Genomic DNA, 12,727 nt, shown 5'->3' with positions numbered 1-12,727 from the left:
GCCCATAGCATCGACGTCTCTCTTTCTTGGAGTCTTTTGAAGACTTCTTACTACTCTTGAACTCACTTGCATTGTTTTGCTTTTTCTTCTTGGTCTATGCCCTGGTAACTACCTTGACTGGAACTGTAGGTTCACTATTTGAGAAGCTACTTGGCATGCCTTGAACTATTTTATGGCCGCTTTTTCTTTGTTAGCAGGATTCCTAGGAAAATATTTTGAAAAATGCCCACATTTTTTGTTGCATTGCATGCAATAAGCCTCAGCTGGCCTAGCATACTTGTCAAGCTCTAAACAATCATTTTTCTAGTGATCATCAGATCCACATTTATGACAATTTTTTGTTCTTGGTTTCGGAATTTATTTCACCATAGTGGTCTAGCTCCATGGTTTGCAATAAACTAAACCACTACCCAATCCCCTTTCATAAAATTTCCAAAACTTGAATTTTTGGGGTGGAAGATAATATGCGCGCTTATTATCTCTAGGGTCAAATTCAAGGTCTTTGCCACTTTTTGGGGTTGTACTAGATGTTACACCATAAGGAAGTCACAAATCAAGATCTCTTTTAGTCTCGAATGCACCCTAGAGCTTAGCAATGATGCCCAACACCCCTCCAGCGCATAAAATGTAGTTTTGTTATGTAAATTTTGAGTTATGTGAGAAAATTTAGAATGAGTTGAGTTGCAACAAAAACACACTTTTATTGCGAGAGACTTGCAAAGTTGCGAAGAGCTTTCACCTATGAGTACAATGAAGTTGACAATACTTCAAACGAACACTTCACGAGGGTGTTATGAGCTTGAGAAAGAAAAAAAGAGTACACATTGCTCTACAGAAACGTCATAACTTTTATTATCCAAAAACTCCCCTTAGGTTTTACAAAAGTTAGCTTTTATACCTTAGCCAAAGGTTTTGGATCAAAAATGGAAACGAGATCTCTAATTCTTTATACAACCTAGAGATTCATCGATACAATTTAGAAGCATTTAGCCTGACTAAGTCTGGCTTAATCACATAAATATTTACTTTTTTAGTCCAAAAATTATTAAATCACAAAGACTTTACACTAGAGACGTCCAAATTGCTTAAAAAAAACACTATAGGTGTATATAGGCTCCGATTTTGACATACAATGTATTTGGTAACATAGTCCGCTATGTGTGCCTTCATTGTTGTCCAATAAAAGTACATCTCTACTCCCTTGAGAGTAGCTTGAATCCCTCTATGTCCTGCATAAGTAAGATGGAACATGAGATTCGTGCATAACCTTTTGACGTAAACTGTGTGTAACGCATAGTCTATTGCCATAGAGAAGATAAGCATCTTGGACATTGTATGGTTCCTCTTTCTTCCCTAGTGCATTACATCTTTGAAGTCTAGATCTATAGCATACTCGTCTATTATATGGGACAGATATTTGTGAGTAGCTATTAATACAACACTCACTTTTGGCCTTTGTGAAAGTGCATCACCCACTTGGTTGTGCTTACCAAACATGTGAACAATATAAAATTAAATTGTGAGAGAGTACTTTCCCATCTCATTTGCTTATCACTTAAGTGTCAAAAAGTATTTGAGAATTTGATGGTGTGTGTAAATGGAGTGCCTAATAGATAATGCTTCCAAGAACCTAGCATGTAAGGTAGCTAATAACTCTTTTTTATATATGCCTAGATTATTTTCTTGGTCATCCAATGTCCTACTTTTGTATGCTATGGCATGCCCTTCTTGAAGCAAAACAACTCCAATGCATTTTCCACAAGCATCACATTGGACTTCAAAAGGCTTTGAAAAGTCTGGTAATATTAGAACAGGTTGAGAGATAAGATTTGTCTTGAAATTTTCAAAAGCTTCTTCCTCTTTTACAGACTATACAAATTTAACATTCTTCTTAGTCAAATCATACAATGGGCCTGCTATGAATGATAATTTTTCTCTATGAAGCATCTATAGTATGCACACATTCCTATAAAGCTTCTCAATTCATATAGACTCATTAATATAGGCCATTCTTCTATTGCCTCCAACTTTGCAGGGTCCATTCGGATCCTTGCTTGAGAGATAATATGACCTAAATATTCAATCTCTTTTCAAAAAACTTTTCTTTTGATCAATGTAAAGCTAATTGTCTCCCAAAACTTGAAATATTACCTAAAGATGATGCTTATGTTCCTCAATAGACTTTGAGTAGATAATAATGTTGACGAAGAACACTCCCACGAAGGTTCAATGAGGTCTAAAGAGCCTTTTCACCATTTGATTAAAAGTAGCGGGTGCATTGGTAAGTCCAAACAAGAGTACTAAGAATTCATATAGGCTAAAATTTGTTCAAAATGCCTTCTTATGAATACCTTCATGCACTATCCTTATCTGATAATAGCCACTTTGAGACCTGTTCTACTAAAGTAGTTAGACCCTTGCAGCTTATTGAATACATCTTCTATGTGGAAACAAGAAATATATTCTTTATGATTATCCAATTCAGCACCCAATAGTCCATACACAAATACCATCGTTCTTTTGTTCTAATAGGACAGGTGAACAAAATGGAGATGAACTAGGCTTGACCGTCCCTTTTTCCACAAGTTTGTTCACTAATCTCCTCTTACTAAGCTTATGAGACTCGATAAGAAGGCTGGTTAAAGGTGAGCTACCAGGCTGAAGTTCTATGGAATGATCATCTTGTCCCCTTTTGAGAGGTAGCTCCATAGGAATGCCATCCATAAACACATCTTGAAACTCATTTAGGAAACTAGAAAGTTCTAATCCCTCTTTAGTTTTGTTTTTAACTTTATTAGGAACACATGCATCTTTCTTAGAATCCTAAAAAAAATCATGTTTAAAAAATAGAGCTTTTCATTACTTTGTCTAAAGTTTGAGTCTGTACAAGGGGTATAATGTTGCCTACACTAACATCAAGTGAAACATCTTGGTCTCAATAGGAAAAGAGGACTTTCCTCTCTAGAAACTTCATAGTGGTAGCCACGCAATCAAACCGTGGTGCCCCTAGGATAACATCTTCATGCTTGAGTGAAGAGAAGAAGAGATCTTCCTTGTCAACATAGCTTTGCACATGGAGCCTTATCTTCCCAATGAGTAGAGTGATTGAGACCTCTTGTTCTTTAAAATCTCCATCTGCTTGCACCACATCTCCCATCTCAAAGTCATGAATTCCTATCTTGATAGCTAGCTCAATAGAAATGAAGTTGTGAGTCGATCCAAGGTTAAACAATATGAAAGAGTCATGCCCTCTTACTTTTCCCCAAGCATAAGAGAGTAATGTTGTCATTAAATATCTAATCTCTAACCAACCCAAATGATTTTCTCATATTGAATTGATCATTTAATGTGGGATAATAAACAGGAACAAGGGTTAGAATATAGACATGTGCTTACGGATCTATCTCAACACGGGGCCAATGGTAAAGGGGCCCAAATGAAAGACGGTATGTCAAAGAGCAAGGTTAACTAATGGAGCTTAAAAGACCTTAGGGTTAGCTTCATTAAAATAGAATATAGACATGTCCTTACGGATCTATCTCAACACGGGGCCAATGGTAAAGGGGCCCAAATGAGAGACAGTCTGTCAAAGAGCAAGGTTAACTAATGGAGCTTAAAAGACCTTAGGGTTAGCTTCATTAAAGACCTCCAATGTTTAGTTTTAAAAGTCCTTTGACCTTAAGCAAGCTAGGGCTGAGCTTGAGGTGGGAACTCCAACTAAGGTGCTTGTCATGCTTGATGACTAAGGTACTTGAGGTACTTATCATACTTAATGAGGGAGTTGCTTGAGAAGCTTCCTATGCATGGGAGGTAAGATGCTTGAGTCAAAAAGAGACCCTACACACTTAATGAGGAAGTTACTTGAGAAGCTTCATATGCATGGGGGGTAAGATGCTTGAGTCAAAAAGAGACCCTACACACTTAATGAGGAAATTTCTTGAGAAGCTTCCTATGCATGGGGGGTAAGATGCTTGAGTCAAAAAGAGACCCTACACACTTAATGAGGAAGTTGCTTCAGAAGCTTCCTATGCATAAAAGTCACAAAGTTAGGGGAATCTTTGACCTAACCTTCCACTCACCCAAGGGGCACCCCTTTTCTAAAAGGGCACATGGGACACATGTCAGACTCTCACTAAGCTTAACCACATGGGGTGCTTGAATGCTATTGGTTGGTCTAAAGAGCGGTCCAACTAGCTTCTAATTCCATTTAACAAATATCTAAATATTTTCAAGATCTCTCTCTCTCTAAGGGGTAAGGAGGACACTTGTCAAAAGACTACCCATGTACTTGACTGCATGCTACATGTGATTGGCTAGGGGGAGAGGGGTCCAATGAGATGGAAGCATGTGGAAAAGCTACCACTCACCTAAAGCAAGGAGGGGGGGTGCTAGGGGGATATACTCCACCACACACTCATTTGGGGAGGCATTCTTACTTGGTGAAAGTTGAGGAACCCACCTCCTTCTCCAAGCTTGTGAGAAGTGAGAGCCTACATCAACACTCTTCGCTATGGAATGCAAATCCAACCAAGGGCCATGCTTCAATGCTTAAGCTTGCCATCTTCTCCATCTCCATTACTATGCGATTATGTATGCTAGCGAGAAGAGTAATGATAAGTGAGGAACTATTTCTTTCTCCTATGGGACGTTTCTTCTTCCTCTTCCCTACCCTCATTGATCCCCGCTAGCTCTCTCCACCTTGGAAGGTGTTTGAGGCCTTGGAACTGATTCTTGGGATATTTAATGCTTTCTACAATTTTATGTTATGCTTGTTATGCATGAAGCTTTCCATCTTCATCTCATCACGTAGGTCACAAGGAACACAAATATTGTATTGTACCAAGTCTCTCTTGATGGAAGAAACTATAATACAAATGCCTATTGGAGGGGGGACGGGCTCCATATGAATCCGGTTCTCAACTATTGCCATGTTCTCTAAACTCTCTCTCTCTCTTGCAAAAGTATTGTTCATGCCAAGTTAAATAAGTACCATGTTTATGTTGCTACCATCAATTAATATCACCCGCTATGCTCACAAAGTAAAATCTCTCAAAAATTCTTCACCTAATTTCCTAATTCTGCTACTCTCACATTGATATCAGAGCATTTTGTTTCTCTTTTCTTGCTTAAGAAGAGAGGTCCTTAAGTAGCCTATTAATGGTTGTTTTTGTTAATTATATTAGGGTGAGTGAGTCTAGGATCTATTAACAGTTTTGTTGAGCCCACTATGTGGGATATGGTGCACACCTCGGGAGCTTTGGTCTTAATAATGGAGTCTTTTTAGACTTGCCTACGGCTTTACCATTATTGAGCCATAAGAAGTCCGAAAGGAGCTATCCCTCGGCAATTTCGCTATGTTAGACTCACTCCACTACTCTCTATAATTAACCAATTCGAGCCGTGGGTGTAGATACTTACGTGCCTATTTTCAAAAGCTAAGAGGAGTAGCAACTAAGGTTTTGAATTGCCAAAGCATACACTAAGTAAACATATATGTTTAGTTAACATGGTTGACAATAACCAAGAGAGTAGAATGAACATTAATAACTTTGATTTTGCACATGAAGGTGCCAATGATGATGCCCCCATGTTTGTTAATTATCTTGTCACTAGGTTGCAACAAGCTATGGGCAATCCCACTTTGCAAGCTGAAGTTACTCAACAACTTTGTGCTTATGGGATTTCTTTTCTTCTCCAAGAGGAGAGAGAGCTTACGAGGCCTCCTGAAGAGACCCCAAAAGAAGACTCTCTCCCATACGAGAGGAGGAATCCAAAGATCAAGAAAGCAATGAATCCCTAAATTCCTCTGAAGATGTGGCTCTACGAAGAAGGTGGACTAAAAGATCGCCAACTCCTCCCAAGAGGAAACGATTAACCCATAGTCCTTCTCCTCGTCACTCCAAAAGGGAAGAGAGGAAACCAAGGAAGAAAAGGGCAGAAAGAGGTTACCCTCTTCTCCTTATTCTTCACCTTCCTCCTCTACCGATCAAAGCTATGGCTATTCTCCTAAAGAATATAAGAGAAGAGGACATCACAAATCTTATCCTACATGGCGAAGGTCACAAAAGTTCAAGAAGTTCAAAGAAGGAGGAAAGAGTATCTCTTTTCTCACCTATGATGGCACCTTTGGTGCTACCGACAAAGTATTGGCCTTCCTCCAACAATTTAATGAGGCCTTTGGAGACGAGGGCTTCACAGAGTCCTCTAAGCTACACCATGTAGCTATGCACTTCCAAAAATCGGCTTGTCAATGGTGGGCTAGCCTTCGTGGCAATGGTGAAGGCCCAAAGACATGGAAAACTCTACAAGTTTCCATCATGAAGCAACTCCTTGCAAGTGATTCAAAGGACAAAGTGCTCACCGAATGGCGGATTTTAAGGCTTCTCTCTCACGAGTCTATCCACAAATATGTGGACAAGTTTTGGGATTTACATCTCAAGGCTACTGTCTTTCAAAAGATAGACTTTGCTGCGCAAAAACAACAATTCTGTGCGGCATTTCTGAAGAGATGGTGAGTATGTCAACTCTCAACGGACTGACTCTATCAGCGAAGTAATCCACCATACCATGATTGCTTCACGCATCAATTTCCAACAAGGGGTTAGACGGAATGTCAAACCCATGGAAAATAAATACAAACGTGATGCAAAGGGAAAAATTAATGCCCAAAATGTTTCCTACAGCCATTCCAACAACAATAACAACAATCGGTCTAAGGAGAAAGGAGTTTACAAAGGTAAAAATAAACTCTCTCCTGAAGAGCTTGAAACTTTTTGCAAGGATCACAAATGTTTTAAGTGTGGGGAGCAAGGACATGGCTATCATTCTTGCCCTAAAAGAAATGCTCGCAATGAGACTCCTAGATCTTCCACTATCGAAGCTCCAAAAGAGGATACTCAATTGGCTTGAATCCCAACAAACTCCCACTTGAAGGCCAACACAGCCCAAGTGACTATCTCCATCCAATAGTACCAGGATGTATGCAGAATGCTTGCTCATGTTCGGTGAGTTCAAGGCTCGCTAGGTGTTTTAAGACCAATGCCTATTAACTCTCGATTGGGCATTATGATTGGCGACTGTGGCTTCAAAATAGATGGTCTAGATCAACCAAGGTAGGGTTTTTTTGTGTTCTTGATTTCAAGAATATTGTAATGCGATGATCGAGAGCTATTGCAGAGGAGCCTACTATGTGACCATCTCATGGACTAATTATCAAAGAGATCGATGCTCGAGTTTGAAGGAGGCATTCGAAGGTGTGACATGAGGTAAAGTTATAGTTATTTAAGGCAAGCTGAAGCTAGCACTGCATGGGCTGTGGGAAAGGGAACCCAATAAGAGGTTTTCCTAAAAAGGCTGGAGTTAACGAAAAAACGAGCAGAGGCAAGCTAAAGGTGGTGCTCCTAATAACAAGCAGAAGGAAGAAAAGCCATAGGAAGGGAAAAAAGCGTTACTGGCAGACGTGGAGGGGAGTCTGCAGTGCAACGAGGGCATGCCGAGAGGGTGGCGGGCTGCAGCCCCCGCCGTCATACAAAGGAAAGTAGCACCACTTGGGGCCATGCATGAGGGGCGGCACTGCATATGAAGGGGAGACCTGAGCCATCAAGGCCAGGGGGTCGAGAAGAAGAAGGGTTGCCAGTTGAAGGCCCATCAGAGTATAGGCCGAACAGGACTTGGAAGGCCAGGCAGGGGGCGGTAGTATGGGGCCGTCAGGAGCACGAGGGTAGGTGGTGTGTGGCCAAGTGCCATAGCGAGCTCCAGGGGTGGTAGTAGGAGGAGGTGGAGCGCCATCTGATGCATGGCAAGGAAAGAAGGAGAGCTGAGGGCTGCAGAAGGGCCGCTAGAGGTGGTGGGATGCAGAGGAAGGAGCTGCAAATGAGTGCGGACTTGAGGGCCTATGGGAGAAGTCTAAGGCTTGCACGCAGTACGACAAGGTCGGGGGACTAGATGTAGGGCCGCCAGTTTCTGAAGTGATGCCCGAGGGTCTGTAGCCACTCAGAGCAGAGCCAGTTTTTTGTGGCCATAGGCAAGGCCAAGAGGTGGCCAGTTCATGTGCCGCCAGGGGTTTTCATAGAAGGAGAGAGCGCCATCTTCATGGTTGCATGAGCAGGAACAGGCTGGGGAGTGTCGGGATCCGAGGGCCGAGCCTTGCAAGCCGAAGGATTGATTTCCAGAGTCTGTGAAGTCCACGAGCCGTATGGTTGAGAGCCCCTATGAAACTAAGGACGTCAAGAGCAAGGGGGGTCGCAAGCTGGCTAATTACCTTCAAGGATAATTGATGTCGAGAGGGGATAGCTCTGTAAGGGAGGCCATCCTCTGCAGGTCAAAGAGCAGAGCACGTGAAGGGGTCGGCTGTATGTAGTTGGTTGGGATCATGAGTTGTATGGGTTACAAAGCACAAGTTTGAGGAGGAAGAGGGTTTCCTATGAGTCAGAAGAAATTGGTCGCCAAGTGATGCCATCATTGTATTTAGATGTTTTTTTGTGATGCATAATGTGCTTGTAGTTTTCTCGAGTGGTGTGAATTCAATCGTCCTTTCTGTCTAATCTCATGCAGTGAGTGTGTGGTAGTATTGGCTCCGGACAGGTTGTGGGGGAGTGCAGAGAGGGAGGGAGAGAATGATTGCGTGAGCAATTATATGTGTGGTCGAGGCACGTGTCGGCTCCCTATGTGAGTGTGTTTACAGAATTGGGATGAGTATATGCATCGGTGGGTACAAGTGTGGGATGGTGGGTTGTCAATAAGTGTTTGCGGTTATGGTCGAGCGTGTGTAGCCGTGATTGCTCGTAGGCGAGTCGGTGCATGGAAAATTGGCAGATAGTGTGTGTTTGTATGTGCTTCTGTGTGGTTAGGGATGCGGGTTAATCCATGGGCTATAGAGGCAAGTTTGGAGTGTGTTGGGTTTGTTCCCTCTTCCCCCTTTCCATCAGTGGTGTCCCCACGAAGGATATTGATTGCTCCTTGGTGAAGTCGAAGACGGTGTTGCGGTTTGAAGAGCAGGATCTAACAAGAATGGTGTGGTCGAGTTTTTCGACTTTTACAGGTGCTGAAAATGCGGTTTGGCTGCAAGACTACAGCCTTTTTTTGTTGGACAACGGCTTGTCACAAGAGAAGAGGGGAGTGGCCCAAGCTTTCCCGCTCCTGGTTCGTTGAAAAGCAAAGGTATGGTACGAGGGCTTGCAGGCTGAAGAAAAACAGGATTGGAGCACATTGGAAGCGGCATTCCAAAGCCGATATGTGGCCAACACGCGGTGGAGTGAAGTGAAGCAGATGATGGACAACCTAAAGCAAAGCCTTGATGGTGGTTTCCGAGCATTCATGTGGGAGTTCGAGGCCATATGGAGCGGTTAAGGTAACTGCTGTAGAGAATGCAGTTTTTTTTAAGATGACCAAGTTTGTGCACTGCTTACATGTAAAATTGCAGGATAAAGTCGAGATAGATGGACTGTGCACGTACGAGGAGGCATAGCCTATGCGCAGAGCATGACGAAGAATGTTTTAAAGAAGCAATAGGCAAAGCAGGTTCTAGCGAGTCCATTGGTGCCAAGGCCAATTGCTAGGGAAGAGCTTCAGGTAAAATCCGACCCTTTGTTAATGCACATGTGGTAGCATCGGATAGGCATGATGAAGCAGACTAGGGCTTCGATGATCCAGTGGTGGATGTAGATGACGCATCGCAGGTTTTGGTTGCTAAAGCTATGGCGAGAATACATGGTATGCAAGGCTTTTCACCTTTTCCAGTGTTGTTTGAAGGGACTACAGGTGAAGGTATGCCAGTGTTTGCTTTGGAGGATCAGTTACCACAGGTGGATGCCATGTTGTTGATGGATATGTTGTTGAAGCTTGCTATGCAAGCGCCTCTATGCCGATTGCTATAGGTTATCTTATTTGAAGACAATCATGCTATGGCGAGCTCTCTAGCCAATGGCTGGGAAACAGATGATGTAAAAGGTTTGCAAGGTGTACAGGCTTGTTTTATGTGAAGAAGGTTCATGTGTACAGTTTTTTGAAGGGTTATGTTGTCAAGAGCTACATACATGGATGGCTTACAGGTTTACAAGTGCAACACTAGGGTGGTTTGTATCAGTTTTACAGACGGATGGTAACGATCAATGCCATATTTTTATCCAGGTGGAGTTTACACTATGCTTGGGAGAGCCTATGGCTTTCCATTTGATTCGGGCGGGTACTACAGCCAGTGAAAGTCTCTCTCTATCTATCTAATGCTTATGTAAATAATATCTACCAGTTCTCTTCTTATGCAATGATATATTCTCTAAATAATGCTACGGTTGAGCATGAATGCTCAACGAGGGGTTGGCAATGATGGTACAATTAAGGATGGTCGACCTATGGAAGTGCAAGAAATCCAGGCATGGCATTTTGCAGGCAAGTGATAGGGACATTGGGCAATTATTTGCTGGTGCGAGGAGAGGTACACCGAGATCGAGCACTCGCTAGGAAAAACTTCAAGTATTTTTTGCTATCACAGGGGATAGGAACAAATGCTTATATCATAAGGTTGGGAATGAGGCAAGGGATACTGTATGTAGGTGCTATGGAGTTTATGATATGGGATTTTGATCGAGGTGTCTGCAGGAGACTCTACTTGCCAGGATGTGTATGCCAAATGTCACTTTTACCGGGTCAAATGTGGTTCGAAGCTTTGCTGATTGAAGTTCTTAAGGATATTAAAGGTTGATGTATATCTCCATCCAATAGTACCCGGATGTATGCAGAATGCTTGCTCATGTTCGGTGAGTTCAAGGCTCTCTAGGTGTTTGAAGACCAATGCCTATTAACTCTTGATCGGGAATTATGATTGGCAACCGTGGCTTAGAAATAGATGGTCTAGATCAACCAAGGCAGAGTTTTTTTGTGTTCTTGAGTTCAAGAATATTGTAACGCAATGATCAAGAGCTATTGCAGAGGAGCCTACTATGTGACCATCTCATGGACTAATTATCAAAGAGATCGATGCTCGAGTTTGAAGGAGGCATTCGATATCATCAAGTTCCTCCCACTCAACATCTGTATACTTGTCCTCTGGGCGCTCCATGATAGGATCCAGCTGGCCTTTTTGTATAAGAACATTTTGAATCTTCTCTTTCCAGATAGCAAAATTTGTCCCATCAGATTTTCGGATATTGTAAATATCCTTTTCACCGCTAGATGACATGGCTGCAAGCTAAAGATAATATGACGATAAACACTGGTAATTCTGGAAAAAAATTCGGCACAATTTCCCCCAAAAAACTGATAGAATCTCAATCCAAAACTGACACAAGAGATTAGTAACGCATCAAAAGTAATGCTCTCAAAGCATAAGACAAGCGCATCAATCACTAATTGTGCATAAAAAGTCAAAAGCTGACCAAGACTGCCAACATGGCATCAAATGCACCTAGCCCTCTCTATACATGTTCTATGGCAAGGCCACAAAAAAGGGATACTCCAGCAACCTGTATCACCAAAAGGATCTCAATATTCGAGAATCCTCCAGCTCAAGAAAACCTCACGCTATCAACCCTCACAAAAGGTTATGCAGACAAGAAACCAGCCCAGTCTCAGAAAGGGCCTCCGAACCGAGTCTCAAAAACGGTCGGGACTGCCAGAAACAAGCCAAATCGGCTCCACAAAAGGTACAAATGGCAATTTTCGTAACTCAACGTACATTGACTGTCAACAATACTGCAAGGTGCAGTATACGCGCTCAAACAGACGCTAACAAAATGTGCAAGCAATAAACAAATCCCTGCGGGGAGTAAGACCACTCTCAAAAGAGCTCAAGCACTATCAAAAGTCCCAAAACAATGCATATCCGCATCAAATACTCCCACTGAAATCTGTGTTGATGCTAAACACTGCAACCTGTAAGAAACCTGGATGTCCAGTATGTATGCAAGAACCTTTGAGGAGATGGATGCCTGAAAAACCCGAGACAATGTCGATAAGAGTGCTCCTAATCATCCCATAAACACTGTCTCCATAGCACATAATAGCCATAAAACAGCTATATACCATCCCAAAATAGTCTCTGAACAACCTACACATGTGTCCTATACCTGTACCTGTAGCTGTAGCAAAAGTGGAGTTGAAAAATACAACTCTTGAAGCGTAGCTCGGATGAAGCTTTTTTCGAAAGGGGGGTAAAATTGTAGGACACCTACTGGAAACGCAGAATTTGTCGATGCCGAAATCGGAAACTTGTTTTCAGTTTTGAAAGTGCGCGCACGCGGATGCAAAAATGGCAAGCACAAACCCTTCTCTGATACCAGTTGAAGGTGTCGAGGGAAGCATGTGCGAGTGCAAGTGCGAGAGCAAAGAGAGAGACCTGCTTTGGGTGGAGCGCACAGCAACGTTATCCTGTTTGTAGCTCCTTATTTTGTTGTATTATAGAATAAGTGTGTACATGGTTAAGTTAGTAGATAAGTTAGTAATAAGTGGGATGTCCGGCTAGTTGGCCTGAATCCCAACAATTTGAGGCCTTGGGACTGAGGCTTGGGATAGTTAATGCTTTCTACAAGTTTATGTTATGCTTGTGATGCATGAAGCTTTCCATCTTCATTGCATCACGTAGGTCACAAGGAACACAAAGATTGTATTGTACCAAGTCTCTCTTGATGGGAGAAACTATAATACAAATGCCTATTGGAGGGGGGACCGGCTCCATATGAATCTGGTCCTCAACTATTTTCATGTTCTCTAAATTCTCTCTCTTGCAAAAGTA

General features: G+C 42.3%; 1 pseudogene; it reads left to right on the top strand.

Moving 5' to 3' along the window:
• Window positions 1-8,865: 8,865 nt before the first annotated feature.
• Window positions 8,866-11,191, top strand: LOC147431668 (uncharacterized; annotated as a pseudogene).
• Window positions 11,192-12,727: the final 1,536 nt, after the last annotated feature.

Source organism: Adiantum capillus-veneris, chromosome 21 (assembly GCF_014529385.1).
Source record: "Adiantum capillus-veneris isolate H3 chromosome 21, ASM1452938v2, whole genome shotgun sequence".
Taxonomy (NCBI): Eukaryota; Viridiplantae; Streptophyta; class Polypodiopsida; order Polypodiales; family Pteridaceae; genus Adiantum; species Adiantum capillus-veneris.
The sequence above is the reverse complement of the archived record's forward strand: the minus strand, read 5'-3'. Positions and strand labels throughout refer to the sequence as shown.